General features: G+C 31.0%; 1 pseudogene across 1 annotated transcript; it reads left to right on the forward strand.

The window, feature by feature from the left end:
* The first annotated feature begins 2,315 nt into the window (after window positions 1-2,315).
* Window positions 2,316-17,052, forward strand: LOC149202670 (potassium transporter 5-like; annotated as a pseudogene). Its single transcript, XR_016253902.1, has 9 exons — window positions 2,316-2,510; window positions 3,499-3,727; window positions 6,405-6,653; window positions 8,104-8,154; window positions 8,352-8,612; window positions 8,731-8,783; window positions 14,872-14,986; window positions 15,069-15,323; window positions 15,810-17,052. The product of XR_016253902.1 is annotated as a potassium transporter 5-like (transcript).
* The last annotated feature ends 349 nt before the right edge of the window (window positions 17,053-17,401 follow it).

The following is a 17,401-nucleotide window of genomic DNA, read 5'->3' on the forward strand; positions in this document are numbered from 1 at the left end:
GTAAAGAAGGTGGCAAATATAATGAAAACTAGGCCAAGAGGCAGCCAATCCCTGAGAGGCCAAAATGTGTAATTTTCTTGAGTTTAATATGAAGCATGTGTTCTGTGTGTTTTTACATTCTGCATGGTTTCAAATACGTATTGTGTATTTTATAAACCTCATCAATTCTCATGTGTATGGTTGCTATGAGGGCAACAAATAATTGACCTATCATTGGGCACTTAATGTGTGGGGGTTGTATATGCCCGTCATTGGATAATGTACTTGCTTAAATCCAACGGTGGGCATATACAACTCCTGTGCATTTACTTCCTAATGGCATGATAGTTATGTTTTTGCCTACTACGAGGGTTATTTGTGATTGTAGGTGTCTGTAGTCATCGTAGAGGGATCTTGTTAGGGTGAACAACCACACATTCGACATGCAATAAATTCTTGTCACAAGGATGAATCAGAACTACCGAGGCAAGAGAGAACTTGTCCTTCACTTAAGAACCATGCCAAAGGAGGGTGGAACGTGGTTGGAGCCACAAAATTCGAGGAAAGGCGCAACTCGCCCATGGATGTTGGATTTTGAGATTTGGTCATCGATTTCTTGACTCATCACAACCCAATGAGTAGTGGAATTAGGGTCATCCAGGGCCTTGATTTGCATTTGATGGCATATCCAAGCCCCATCTCCCAACTAATCACTATCCATCGAGAAAGAAAGGGGGATGGCATAAAAATAGAGACCATGAGCTAACAATGTTCGAGGCTTTGAATGTCACTACAAGGCTCTTAATGATGTTATGTTCCGAACAATAACCTTGATCACCAATGAGGCCCTATGGAGTAGGTAAATAAGGCTAAGCTTTTGGGGACATGTGTTTTGTGGAATAATGGGGGGAGATGAACATGATAAAGGAACGATTGTAGAAGATGCAAGTTCATTGCTACAAAAGGCCGAAGATTAGCTAGATTTTGTGGGCTCATAGCCCACGAGTTCAAGAATCAAACCAACAAGGGTCCAATTTGAGCACACCCAAGAATAAGTTTTTGTCAAGATTTAAAAATCAATGGGAGCTAAATAGATTGACGTTACATAGTTATGAATGACTACATTATCAATTAGTTATAATATGACATGTAAATTCTGTTTTTTGGTAGATAAGTTTTGTAAGGCGTTTGAGTACAAAACCTCAGTTTTTGTTGTCCAATTTGGAGTCACTCTAGAGAAATTTGTAGTTTTGTTGGATAAGAGAGCTCAATTTTTTTTTTGAAGATACAACTATGTACTTCCTAAATTATTCATTACCATCCAAGTGCGGACTTGCATATAAATACAAGATTCTCATTCTTATTTAAAAAATAATTTAAAATCTATTTTTTATATATAAATAGATTGAGATAATTTGAAAAACTTGTAAAAACCAAATTTAAATTTTTTATAACTTAATGTGAATGTAACAAATTTTCATTAAATTTTCCTAAAAATATATCAAACATTTAAAATTGGGTTTGGAGTATGTTGTAAAACTACTTTCGCTTGGCTAAAAGCTTGTATTTCTAAAAAAATAAAGAAATGGGTTAGCCACCCAAGACCCATCTGGAAAGAGTGAAAGCCTATCCCATAGAGACCACTAGCAGGTAATTCTAAGTGGTATACACTTCTTTAAATAACAGTGATGAGTCAACACTTACTATTTTAATGACGATTATCCCAGTACTAATTTCACCAACCACTCTATTAAAAAAGAAAAAAACATATTATATTAATAATGTGATTAAAAGAAAACAACGTATTAATAATGTGATTATATGCCTAAACAGCCAACCAAAACAAAAATAAAAATGCAAATAGACTACATCGAAGATATGGTGCCGAACCGGATTTAAAGATTAGAAGTCGTGAGCGAACCAACCACCTCTTTATGAAGATGACGACACGATGCGATATGCCGTCAGGTTGAACGTCTGAATCGAGGCGGCCAATGGTTTTTAATATTCTTAGATATATGATGATCATTGACGCGTGGGGATGGATACCCATTAAAGCAATGGTTTTTTAATATTCTTAGATATATGATCATCCTTGACTCGTGGCGGATGTATACACATTAAAGTAGATCGTTTAAAACATTTTCTAGTTTGGGATAATCTCGAGGATTCAGGGGTCCCCATCATCCATGTGCACGCTCCCGATTCAGGCGGCGAGCATGCTATGGCAAATGACGCCCATAGCAAGTACCTGACCTAATTGAAATTCGTTGACATTTATCCAATAATTGAATGTGGTATCAGCCGAAGCTATAAATGTAGTAGGTGCACTCAGTTCTACCATTTATTCCCTGCAATCTTTCTGACTCCTTGAATCTGCTTGATATTTCGGAGTAAAGATGGTATCCGACGATGCAGACCTGGCGACTGGTGCAGTAGATAACGAAGGTCCAAGCCTTTTAAAGAAGGGGCGGTTTGATTCTTTCGATGTGGAGTCCACTAGAGTTTCCAACATGAATCATGGCGGCCAGGTTTGCATGAATAGTCTTCATACTTTTCTTCTTCTGCAACATGTTAATAAATTGTTTTCACTGCGACTGTTTTTTGTTCACTGATTGATGTTTTGTATCTGCAACAACGGTGGAATAAGATTATCATATTATATCTTAGAACAGATTTCAATTTTTTCCTTAAATTTTTTTCAATCTTTTCTTTAATTTTTTTTGTTGTTGCAAGTTAATCTATAACTTTTGCAACTCACTTGTGCAATTATAACTTTTTTTTTTTTAATTTATATATTTTAAAATTGCTTTTGTTGGGTTAATAGCTGGTAGTGGCCTTTTTTCTGATATAACAAAATATGTTTTTTTGGATATAAGAAAATAGGTTAAAAGTCCAAAAGCATCTGGCAAGAATGAAATGCTGTTCCCTTAGGAACTTGCTCCTTAGAAACCACCAGAGGATCTGTCATTCCAAGTTTTAGGATATAACAAAAACAAGTCTTTTTTGGAAATAAGAAAATAGGTTAAAGGTCCAAAAATATCTAGCAGGAATGAGATGCTGCCTCCTTAGAAACCTGCCTTTTAAGGACAAGCAGAGGTCATTCTAAGTAACACTGTTTTCTTTGAATAGCAGTGATAAATGGGCCTGTATTGCCAAAACAACCAGAAATGATTGTCTTTGATCACCAAATTATAATAAATTTTCCCATTATTTAAAAAATAAAAAACAATAAAATGAAATCTTTAATAAAATCTGGGGATTACCTAAATTATAAAATCTTCTCTTCTAAACTTTCAGATTATCCATTTTGAAAATATTTTAAATGAGATTAATTTTTTTTAAATCCCATTATTGTTTTTTTATATTAAAATATCAGATTTAAAAATATTCTTGAAATCTCAAACAAGATTGCTAACTATACCTACCCTGAGAAGAATTGAGCTTTGCACTTCTTAAACTTAACACTTTGTGTGAGTTTCATTACGCACTGAGAGCTCTGATTTCGTTATTTTGCAGGTACTAACGATGGCCGCCACTCTACAATTGGCATATCAGAGTATCGGTGTAGTTTATGGGGATATAGGGACTTCTCCTCTTTATGTATATTCCAGCACATTTTCAGATGGAGGCATCCATCACCCAGATGATATCATTGGCGCTTTCTCACTCATCATATATACGCTCACGCTGCTGCCACTCTGCAAATATGTTCTCACTGTACTTTGGGCCAATGACAATGGAGACGGTATGTGTTTTGCAAATAGCCTGGTTATGATAAATATAATTTTAGTAAGTCTGTATGTGTTTTTAAATCATGATGATTGATGTTTACTGAGACCTAGAGGCAAGAAATTAATTGGAGTTATTTAATATTTTATTTTTACCCAAAAAAAATAAAAAATATTAACTAATTTAAGAAAATAATTTAAATTATTAACTAATTTAAGAAAATAATTTATTCAGTGTTATTAAAATGTTAAAATAATATTTTCTTAGCATTTAGGTTTTATTGATAAGGAATGATTAAGATTTTATCTTTGGATTTAATTTTTGAAAAAAATTTAATGTATTAATATTTCGACTTATCTCTGATAATTTATTATTATTATTATTATTTGATGATAAACCACATTTAATAAATCTAAACCTTTTTTTGAAATGGGAGGGGCTAGTTCCCTTTTGACCTTATCATTATGGGCCCTCTTTTTTTTTTCATATATTACATATATTGTACAAATACAAGTCAGCAAGCTGACAGTCAACACATCATATCGAAATCGCCATCATATACGCTGCAGAACGCAGCCTTGCAGGAATCGAACGCGGTCCAAGGGGAGCAATCAAGCCGCCCACACCGCTGTATTAAGAATTTTGTAAGTGTTAAGGTTTAGATTTAATAAATCTAAACCTTAACACTTACAAAATTCTTAATACAATAAATTAAGCAAAAAAATCAATTCTTTTTAATCTAAAAACATAATTTATTTTAATTATATGTAACACATCATATCGAAATCGCCATCATATACGCTGTAGAACGCAGCCTTGCAGGAATCGAACGCGGTCCAGGGGAGCAATCAAGCCGCCCACACCGCTGTATTAAGAATTTTGTAAGTGTTAAGGTTTAGATTTAATAAATCTAAACCTTAACACTTACAAAATTCTTAATACAATAAATTAAGCAAAAAAAATCAATTCTTTTTAATCTAAAAACATAATTTATTTTAATTATATGTAAAAGTTCACATCATTTTGATTTAATATTAATATTTCATTTGTGTAATCCATACTTACATTACACATCAATTCAAAAATAGTTAACACTTGTTTTATTTAAATTTCAATAAAAAAAATAACAATATCTCTGGTTCGTATTCAAATATTTTATTTTATTATTAGTATTCAATTTTCCCTACCAAACCATAACATATAACTTTTCCCATAAGCATCTCCATATGTTTAGGAAACTGACATGTGAAATTTTATTAAAAATGGTGATAAATAAGTCGTTGCGGCACATTCTTCTGTAATTTCCATATTGATGCTCCCCTTTCCATAAACAACATAGTGATTTTCTATCCATATGTTTAGGAAACTGACATGTGAAATTTTATTAAAAATGGTGATAAATAAGTCGTTGCGGCACATTCTTCTGTAATTTCCATATTGATGCTCCCCTTTCCATAAACAACATAGTGATTTTCTATAAACATAGTCAATACTTTGGTACCTGCCAAAATTAAAAACATAGAACTTCGGTACGTGTCAGTATTAAAAACATAGAATAATGTCGATGGTAAAAGTTAGATAAGTTCATAGAACTTTGGTACCTGTCCATATTAAAAACATAAAATAATATCGAAAGTAAAAGTTTGATAAGTCCTTGAAATTTTCTTGATAAATTTTGCATTAATTTTTTTACAGTGGCTTCAGCAAAAGTGATTAAAAATCAAAATGTCTAAACCTCACATGTAAATAACAGATAAGTTTTGGAAATTTTCGTGTATTCTGCAGCATCTAAAATTTTAAAATCTTCAATATAATATGTTCAAAGATCTAATTAAGATAATCTAGTCAAAAGGGTACTTTATAAGAATCAGAGTCCCAAGTTCGGCCTTATTGGTTCCATAAATGAAAATTAACACATAGGATTAGGTTCAGACTATAATTCGGTAATTTGAATTCAATACGGTTTCTTTTCTATAACTATAGATATTATAAAATTTATAATTTTCTAATAAAAAATTACAACAGTAATTTTTATATTAAAAACCATCCTAAAACAATAAATAAATTACAATTTTAGGTAATAAAACAGTAAATTTTATATTAAAATATAGTAAATAATAGTAACTTCGCGGTTGTTAAAAATAGTAAATTTTAATATGAGTTAAAATAGTAAGTTTTATTTTGTCCCTCATTAGTTCTAAACTATTTAAAATAGAAATAAAAAACAATAAATCTTTTTTTTAAAATATGGTATAAAAAATAGTAAGTCTCCGGTTGTTAAAAATATAAATAAAGTTATAGAGTTCAGGCTTCTGTGATCCATATCAAGTTTGTGAGAGATTTTTTCAGCGAAAATCACATGGGATACCATGGGACAAATGGTATCCTATGTGATTTTCGCCAAAAAAATATCTCACAAAAATAAATTAAGTTTTAATATGATATAGAATGATAAGTTCTATTTTGTTTCTCATTATTTTTAAATCATGGAAAGATATTATGAATTTTAAATTTTGAATGTAATGATATTTTATTTTAATTTTTAAAATTTTGAAAAAATAATATATTTATATATTTATAAAATATATACTTCCCAATTTTTTGCGATTGAAGTTTTACATGATCCACAATTTTCTAACTAGAATCCAAATCCGAATTGGATTGGGTAACTATGGTGCAAATATCTATTGCAGGCGGTACTTTTGCACTGTATTCTGTGATATGCCGCCATGCAAAGGTGAGCCTCATCCCCAACCATCAGGCAGAGGACAGGGAGCTCTCAACATATAAGCTTGCCACACCGAACAGACAATTGAAAAGAGCTTTGAAGATAAAGGAAGCTCTGGAACAAAGTAGTACGGCCAAGATTGTTTTGTTGTTGCTCACGCTTACTGGAACCTCCATGGTTATGGGAGATGCTATCTTGACTCCTTCCATCTCAGGTATGATAGCCAACGAATCCCAGTAAATAAGAAATATATGTTTTTAGTAGATATATATGTGATTTTTATGGAAAGATTTTGTTTAATTTATTATAGATTACATACACTTGAATACAGAAGAAATATATAATTGTGATTAGTGCAAAATTATTTAATGCTAAAAGTTGAAGTTAGCCCAAAATCATTTAATGTCAAAAGTTGAAGTTGAGAAATATTTGAGTTTTCAAATGTTAATTTTGAATGATATAGCCAACGTATTCCAAATACTGAGCAGTGGGTCAACAATTGACTTTGCTGTTTCACGATATAAATGCAAAATGTAAGACAGTTGGAAATATTTCAAGGTGGTTAAATTCGCTACCTGACTTTCCAAATGCACAGTTAAGTTAATATCTCAGGATACCTTGTGCTGAAGTGATAACAGTCATGAGGATTCCTTGTGTTGAAGTGATAACAGCTATGTTAATAGGCGTGTTTATATTTATTTAGATATACTAAATATATGTGTTTAAATGGCTGTGAAATTGCAGAGAGGGGTACTAGTTATATTAATATGAGCGTTTAGATTTATCGAAATATACTTTAATAGATGTGTTTATATTGGAAAAGAGGGATAGTAGTTATATTAATATGGGTGTTTATTTAAGATAAATTTAATTTATATATGTCTTTATATTATATTTTAGAGTTTGATAAACCTGTCTATATTTGGAATAGAGTTTGATAAACCTGTCTATATTTGGAAAGAGGTTGCTAGATTTTAGACCTTTGATATACTTAATTTGATAAAAGTATAGAGTTTGATAAACCTGTCTATATTTGGAAAGAGGTTGCTATTGGAAAGAGGTTGCTAGATTTTAGACCTTTGATATACTTAATTTGATAAAAGTGTTTATTTTTATTTTGTAAAGAGTTTGAGTTTAATAAAAGTGTTTATATTGAAAAAAATATGTCAGATTATTAGAATTTTAATATAAAATATTTTTTTTTCTTATTATTTAATGATATATTTCATAATTAAATTTATGAAATTACATTTTATAAATGAAAATTTGAAAGTAAATATATGTTGTAATTAAATTTACTAAGTTATATTTTATAAATGAAAATTTGAAACTATTTGCTTTATAGTATAACTGACTTTTAATCTTAAAAATTAAATTCTTAAACATTCTCTTTTTATAGTTGTACATAAAACTTGCATCATCAATATTCTAAACTAATAGATTGATACCATCTGATTTATATAAGTAAATATTCTAAATCAATAACTGTATACTATTTAACTTATATAACTAAACTAATATATTTAAATGAAAAACTGTATACATATCTCACTAACAGAATTAAAATGATCTTCTTAATAACATGATAACGTTCACTACATGACTAAATTGTGATGTTTTAAGTAAATTCAAAGGTTAATCTTATTTCTTGTGTATATACACAGTTATATCAGCAGTGCAAGGGATCCAGACTATCAAACAGTCCATAAGCCAAGGTGAGAAGAATTAATGTTCAAATATGCTATTTGAGGGCCTAACTCAATAGATCCTACCAGTTTCCCTAGGACGTAACATAAAATAATCTACTGTAATGAATATATACTTGTCAAAATGCCTTTGCCAAGAAAAATGTATGTTCAAATAGGTTAGAGGAATGACTGAACTTATTTTGATATGAATTTGACTTTGCCAGAGGTGGTCGTTGGGATATCTGTGGCGATCTTAATTATTCTCTTCTCAGTCCAGAGGTTCGGAACCGATAGAGTTGGCACTGCATTCGCCCCTGCTATTCTGGTTTGGTTTACGTTCATATTGTTGATTGGCATCTACAACCTAGCCAAACATGATACAGGCGTGTTACGAGCTTTCTATCCCAAATATATCATTGACTACTTTAGCAGAAATCAGAAACGAGCATGGGTTTCTCTGGGAGGAATCGTTCTTTGCATTACAGGTACAAATTTTCTACTTGTCTGCTAAATTAAACTATTGCAACCTGCAGTTTGAAATCCTCTTATCATTTATCACCCAGAGACCACAGCCTTATTGTTTATAAACTATGTGGGATGCAGGGAATGAAGCTATGTTTGCAGACCTAGGGCACTTTTCTGTTCGCTCCATCCAGGTAGGGCCATCTATTTGTGCAAAATAATCATTTCCGTATAATATAACTACAATTGCAGAGTTTCTTAGGGAGATTGTTGAACTATTAAAGATTCACCATTTCATTTCACTTTCGTCTAATTTCTCAATATTCGAAATATTATTTCGTGGAAAGAAGGAAAAATGAAAGTATTTAGGAAGAGTCGTAAGCCATTTATCCAGATTCCAGAGTATGAGAATAACTAGAGGATGAAGACCTAGACCGGACCGAAAGCTAAATGGAATTTAATTTCAGTAAAATTGAGAATTTAGATTGTAAAATTTGGAATATTTTGAAAAATAGAATAAAATTAAATATAATAATTTAAGTTGAGTAGTATTTCTAGTTAATTGTATTCAAACTTACAAATCTAACACAAATAAATGACAAATTTTAGAATATATGAGTAAAGTTAAATAATTAATTAAAATATTTAGCATATACCATTAACGTATAAATGACGTAAATTAGTCATGAAGATCGACTGATATTATATGATTTTTAGGTTTAATCGAAATTTTTGCAGGATCTTGAGGAAATTTGGCAGAAATTTTTAGAAATCTTGGTTAAGTTAAATACCCATGATTAATTAAATTTCTTTGAAATTTTTTTGTTGAATTCAAGAGAGAATTTCACCCGCTTGGCACTATTGTAGCCTTGTTAGACAACGCCTAGCTGCACACTTATTGAGTTCTCCCTTCAGACGATGCAGATGAGCGTTCAACATTCAGAGTGCTTGCATGGAAGGATAAAATGAATCTAAACACTCAGAAGCTGCAAGAATTGAAATTTCTAGTATTAACATTGTTTCGTCTTTCCGTGCATTTCTCTTACACAAAGGCAAAAGTTGGAAACTCCAATACCGTGAAACATGAGTAGCTAAAAATGGAAGTCTAAATATATTTTTTTTTGGGCTTAAGAGAGCCCTCTGCACAGAGCGCGTAAGCCCCCAAAAGTAAACTATAAAATGAGATGTGGGCTTGCCTTTATGGCACAGTGGTAAACTAATTATTTTCAGCGTAAAGGTGGCACGATACCAGCACGATAGGTTGAACTTCTCGACATTTACGCATTCTGCCCAATTTAAAACTCAGGATATACAATGAGATGTGGAAGTACGTGCTTCCACATGATCCCTTGTGGAACTACGTGCTCACATATGATCACTCACTATAAGATGTGGAACTACGTGCTTCTTCCACGTGATTTCAATGAACATAAATATTTTATTTATTTTAAATATGTTTGAAATAAGATTAGAGTTTAATTCGGGGTTAATCTCAATGATATGAAATTACCATTTCATGTTTCAAAAAATACGGTTTGTTCCATTTTTAATTTTAATTTTTTTTATTATAAAATTTTCATAAAAATTAAATTCAATATAAATTGATTTATTTATATTTAAATATTTTTTTTACAAATTTTTAAACAACATATCAAACATATGTATATCATTTTATATCGGATGTTTTAAAAACGCCGAGTAACAATATCTTAAATCAAATATCTTTAATTTTTAAAAAACAGATACAAAGAATGAATATATTTTCAAAAAACTATTTTGTCCATTTAAAAAATTGCTTATTTTATTTTTGGAATATTTAGTGAAACAATATTTCTATATTTTTTAATAAAAATATTTTAACGTATTGTTTACATGATAAAAACAAAAATAATACATGATTAAATTGAATTGAGTTGTTGAATTCTTGTCACCAATATTGTGTTGAAAAGAAAGAAGTTCAATTTTTTTTGATTGGGATGTTCTATCTGAATTAGTGCCTTGCTCCTTTAACAAGTCTATTGACCTTGCTATTGGCCTAGAGCTTAGCCGAAACAACTTGTTCCCTTCTTGTTCCCTTCTATTGATCTAAGGATTAAGGAGCTTCCCATTGTTTGATGCCATTACAGGTTCTTTTTGTGGAAGCAATTCCTATTATGCTAAATGATCTTTTTGTGGTGTTGAAACCTCTTTAGATCCCACCTTGGCTGGGTCCAAGTCAAGTGGTCATTCCTTGTAGATTGGTTGTTAGTCTTGCTTGTAGCCAACTAATCAAGTTGGTTTCCATTGATACTTCCTAACCATCTATTTCCTTTTAAAAGGTCATGTGGAAAATAGCCTTTTTTTAAAATATACTTTACAATGTAATGAAGCCCTTTTATAATGCAACTTTTGTTTGCAGGAATAGGTTTTACTTATAAACATTATTTTCACTGAAAACCACTTTTTGAAATACATTTCCACACATATTCAAGCATATTTTGATATGGTGTGGCTCTTCTTCTTTCTAGTTCTATAGTAGAACCTTGAAATAATTTTACTTATGGCTCCAAACTAGGGGTGAGCCTTAAATGAAAGGAAAAATATGAAAACTTAACCCAATCAAGAGTAGAGGTTAAAAATATATCATTGGGTTGGAGGAGTGCGTCTAAGGCTTCATGCATATATATAAGTTACCCATCATCATAATCCTAAATCTAGAACCAAATAACTTCCATAAGATCAAACTCAACAATGAATTATCCCGTTTCATAGAGATAAAATAAATAATTTTTTTCCATCTCCTGTGTCTAAGAACTCAAGTTCTGATCATGAAGATCAACTCGTCAAGGTCAAAGACCATTTGAATGACACACTAAGCCATCAAAACTATACAAGGCTACTTGATCTACATCTTGCACCTTGTCGATGGATAACCTCATGCACTAGAAAATAATTAGAGGTGAGCAAGAGAGACATTGTTCTTTACTACATCTTTGTAGGAAGATCCACCCTAAAGTCCAAAGATTCATTGATTGAGCCCTTGAAAGAACACGTAGGTAGCAACCCATAGAGCTACCATAGACCTGAATGTCACTATTGATGAACATGAGATACAAATAATATTAAAAAGCTCACTCATCAACTTCTAAGGGAAGACCTTTGTAGCTAGTACGGGGTAAACCCTAGCCACTCTAGTTGGGGGTAGAGTTAAAATTGTCAAAATGATTCTATGAAAATTACTTTACTATAAAATTAGAACCATCTTACTAAAATGAATAACTAATAAAAGTCTGTAAAAAAAATAGTTAAACAACTTATCACCATAGACCCTTTCTAAAATAAAAAGAAATTATAAAACAACATTAAATAACACCTCTAACATAAAAGTAAATTATAAAACAACAACTACACCTTTGAAATATATATATAATCTATCAATATATATTGTTTTCCCAAAATAAAATCCAATATCATTAATGCCAATCGTGAATAAGGCGAGGGATGTAGAGAAACAAGCTCAATTCCTACAACGTTCTAAAAGTAACAACGATTCTATGGTATTCCAAGTAAAGCATAAATCGTTGTTACTTTTACCAATTTGCTCTTTGGTATTCCAAGAAAAGCATTAATCAATGTTACTTTGAAAGCTGGTTTGTAATTGAGCTACAAATCTTCATAATAGTACTAATGAGGGATAATAGTACTAATGAGGGATTTATGGCATATTAATTTTTTTTATTAGTAATTAGAAATAATAAAACTAATAAGGATTTATGGCATGCTAATTTTCTTATTAATAATTAGAAGATTAAATGTTTAGAAAATTAATTGGTAAATATTATGAAGTCCATAAAATAATAATAAAATTTAATGTAGGTATATATATAGTTTCTTCAATAACAATAAAGTGAACATGTAATTAATTGTTTATGTTCTAACTCCTTTCAAGTTTATCAATATTCTTTATCTCTAATTTCTCTAGAATAGTTATATATTTTCATATAATATATGATTTTTGCATAAAGCTTAGGAGAATATGTTCAATCATATATATATATGATTCAAAGTTTCCCTTAATATATTAATATTTGATGGGTGAATAATGTTTCATGGCTAAGGTGAATGTAAGTGATAACGTGTCCTTCCTAAGATACTTGCTAGTGATGTTATAAAGGGCATTATGTTAGGTCTAAGTAAAGGGGTTATTGTTAACTAATAAAAAATGTTTTTGATAGAAAAGAACACCATAAAGACTTGGGAAACTATGGAGTGCATTAGATAATTTTTCTTCTTATCTTGATTGAATCTCACATATTATGTCTAATAAAAGATGAAAATATCCCAATCTCAGGGCATGATGAGTCAAAACTATTTTATGTAGGGGATCAATAATGTCATAGAAATATGGATTTGCAATCCTAAGCATACCTTAATGAATCATAAGACACTACCATAAGCAATGAAAACACTTGGGAGAGTGGATTATGGAGTGAAAATGATGAGCAATATCCCATATATATCAATTCAAGTTGGCCTTAGGCTAGTTAATAATGGGAAGTGACTCACATAGCGAGTCACTTATATGAGGAAATTGTAATGAGGAGAGAAGGTGGAGAAATGGTAGAAACTATGAGAGGTGTTGTTTATGGCAATTCCAAATCATATTGAAGAGTGGGATGATATAGAGGAGATGGGTTATAAGTAGCATAATTCATGTAGTTCATAATAATAGTACAATCAAATGAAAAACAAGGTGATGCAATTGAGTTTGTGGAAATAGTATAGTTAAAGAGACGAAAGGGGTGATGTGGATGAGATGGATTAAATAAAGGTGAAGAAGTAGTAGAGAAACCAAAGTAATGGATAAGAGGTGAGAAATGTGTGTCCTAGGAATATAACATATCAAAATAAGTTGCATACAACGTAATTTATGCCCAAGTATCAAATAAAAGATGTAAATATGTAAGGTTTGTAATCAGTTCCACTAATAACATAGTCATTGAATTTATGAAAATAAATAGTCCATTCAAACGAAACATTAAATATATGGTTTACTAGATAATGTAATATTGTATTTTGGTGGTGATCAATTCAAAAACCATCCTTTATCTTCTTGCAGTGAAGGTGTCTCTAGGTATTTAGTCAAAAAGATAAAAGAAGTGTGAGATCTATAGAAAAATGTGAAATAATGGGTCACTATCACTATGGATTATAGAATCAGAGATGTTGACATGGAAAATAGAGGAATGGAATATAAATGTTGTGGAAGGGAGGGATTCTTTAAACGAAATTTATTTCGATTTTTAATCCAAGCGAAGGATATAAAATGATCATCCTAGATGAAATAAATAGCCCATCAAAATCATGCATGGTGCCAAAACTGCAAACTTGAAAGTTAAAGATAAAGTATGACCATCATAAACCAAGCAAACACCTCAACTCAACCATAAATACCTCCAAAATTAGGATCACTTATCATTTTTGAAAACTAAAACTCAATAATATTCATGAATAAGGGTTCAACCCATTTAAGGTTGTTATATATATTTTTAAGTAAAACTACATATTGTCCCATAATCAAACTGATTTCACTAAAACTAAAAATTCCACTTGATTTTATTATGACATGTCTAAATGCTAGAACCAATAATAGGCTAAGCTCATTCCTAATTTTCATATATCTTTATGATGAAAGCTTTCATATAGTTATAATGAAAGATAAATGTTATACAAGATTCTCTAAATAAATAATATGCCAATTCAAAACTCTCCTATAGGTCTTTTTTAAAACCATACTTGTTAATAATCCAATAAATGGTGCACAGCCGACCGAAAAGCTCTAAAAGACCCCTTATCCTTCCAAGGTCTCACTTGTTAATTAAAGATAAATGTTATACAAGATTCTCTAAATAAATAATATGCCAATTCAAAACTCTCCTATAGGTCTTTTTTAAAACCATACTTGTTAATAATCCAATAAATGGTGCACACCCGACCGAAAAGCTGTAAAAGACCCCTTATCCTTCCAAGGTCTCACTTGTTAATTATTAGTTTTGATCCAAAAATTAAATCAAATTTCACACATTAATTATTATTCTTGATTAAAAAATTGAATTATTCTTAATATAAAGTAAGTAGAATTTGAGAATCAATTGACTTTTGCTATTCAATCAAGGAAATATTTTTGTTTTTCACTTCATGCCATGTCAAATAGTCCATAACTTATACGGTTCGTGTCATGTGAAAGATTGATAGATTGCAAATTTGATCACTACTCATGCTTCTTCATTGTTTGTGATTTAGATTTCCTTTACGGGACTTATCTATCCGAGTCTTTTATGTGCATATGGAGGGCAAGCCGCATACCTGAGAGACTTCCCAAATGATGTGTCCAAGGCTTTTTACAAATCAATTCCAGGTACTTTTATATATAAGAGTATTGTTGTATTCGGTTTTTACTATTTCCTTTATTAATGTACGTTGAAAAACATATTCTTCAGGTCCTGTATACTGGCCAATGTTTGTTGTTGCTGTTGTGGCCGCTATTATCGCAAGCCAAGCCATGATCTCTGCCACTTTCTCCATTTTGAAACAAGCGATGCATCTGGGATGCTTTCCAAATATTAGAATTGTTCACACTTCAACTAAATATGCAGGCCAAGTATACATTCCAGAAATCAACTACTTTTTAATGGTGGCATGCGTGCTTGTCACAGTTAGTTTCAAAAACACAACTACGCTGGGTAATGCTTATGGTATGAATTCTCAAACCTTTCTGGTAGAAAAAATTAGTATAAAGCATAATAATTTAATTTCTGTGTTATAAAATTGTATAAATATGTGTGGGGAAGTGTTTATTTTAGAATAGTATTTTTATAATTAATTTATATAATTAAAGATATTATTATTTTTATTGAGTTTAGAGGTTTATTGAGTTAAGAGACTTATTTTTTGTAGCTCAGTGTGATGTGTAAGCTTGTCTTTTTATTATCAAAATTGAAATTTTGTTTTTTATTAAAATAAAAAATTTAAAAACTGTAAAAATAAAAAAATTAAATAATTATACAAAACATTTAAATAATATCCATTCATAAAAAAAATTTACAAGTAAAAATATTAGATGATCCTCTCCATTCATATTATATTAGATGATCCCTCTCAATTCATATTAAATCCGTATTTAAAATAAATTTTTGCTGTTATATATAATTCATAATTTTTTTTTTAATGGATTGATGCAGGTATAGCGGTGGTTGGTGATATGATCGTCACATCAACATTGCTAACTCTTATAATGCTTATGGTATGGCAAACACCTATATATTTTGTTGCAATGTATGTGCTTGTGATTGGAACAACAGAGTGGATTTACTACTCAGCAGCTCTTTATAAGTTTCCTAAAGGAGGGTACCTACCCTTAGCTTTTGCAGCAGTTTTGTTATTCACAATGTACGTTTGGCATTACGTGTACGTAAGGAGATATGCTTATGAGATGGAGCACAAGGTGTCCAAAGAACAAATTGGCAGCCTATTCTCAAGCTTAAGCGTGGCCAGAGTTCCTGGAATTGGGCTTCTGTTCTCGGAACTGGCACAGGGAATTCCACTCATATTTTCACATTTTATAACCAATCTCCCTGCTGTACATTCTGTTGTTGTATTTGTTTGTGTAAAGTATTTGCCAGTGAACACAGTCCCGGCTGAAGAACGCTTTCGATTCCGACGGGTTGATCCAAAAGAATACAAAATGTATCGATGTGTTGCGAATCGCGATGTATGGTTACACGGATGTGCGTATTGGGAATGTGGAATTCGAAAGCGAGTTGCTTGAATCCTTAAAAGAATTTGTACAATCCGAGTACATGTACAGCCTTAATGAAATTGAAATAAGAGAGAGCCAGACATTGGAGTTGACAGCTAAATCAGTTGGGTCTGGAGATGAGGGTGAAGTCGATGCTATGGTCTCTTCCCAGAGTCGACGATTCATCGAAGCCGCCGAGTTTGAGTCGCACCAGGACATTGAATTCTTGCAAGAAGCAAGAAAGGCAGGTGTGGTGTATTTGGTTGGAGATAGCCAGGTGAATGCCAAGACTGGTTCTCGGTTGCTTAAGAGAATTGTGGTTAACACTGTATATCGATTTATGCGGAGGAATTGCAGACAAGAAAGGACTTCCTTGGATATTCCTCACAAAAGTGTCTTGCGCGTTGGCATGGATTACGAGATTTGATATCAGGGCTTTTTTTTATGTGCATTATGGTATAGTGTCTTTGTATAGAGATACAGGTCTTATTTTTTATGTGTCAGGCGAAAGCTAAGTAAGTTTTAGGTCTCTGATGATGAGAGCTGACTCATCAGAGCGGAGTGGTGTCTGATGTGTGGGTTTTTACTATTGTATACTAAATATTTATAAAAAGGTGAAAGGTGTATGGTTTGAATCCCAGTAAAATATACTTTTTAATGGGAAAAAGAATACTCGTTATTGATTATTTTGTTATCTTTTCTCTATCTTTTTAAGTAATATGTGTTTTTATAAATTATATATTGTGAAATCATATGGTTGTCGACATGAATTATCATATGGTTGTCGACATGAATTATTAAATAATTCAAATTTTAATGGATGTAATATGGATATTATGATTTTTTTTTCAGGCAAACATTCTTTATAATTTTATTAATAAAAATATAATTAAAATAAGATAAATTTAATTGAATTCATTTATTAATTTTATTTTTATTATTTTTGAAATTGATTTTATTTTTATTATTTTTGAAATTGATTTATTATTATTATTACTATTAATTAATTTAATATTTATTTTTTAGGTATTATAA

This window comes from Pinus tabuliformis, chromosome 2_1, assembly GCF_031772625.1.
Source record: "Pinus tabuliformis cultivar Carrire ecotype Pingquan chromosome 2_1, CPIR1, whole genome shotgun sequence".
Taxonomy (NCBI): Eukaryota; Viridiplantae; Streptophyta; class Pinopsida; order Pinales; family Pinaceae; genus Pinus; species Pinus tabuliformis.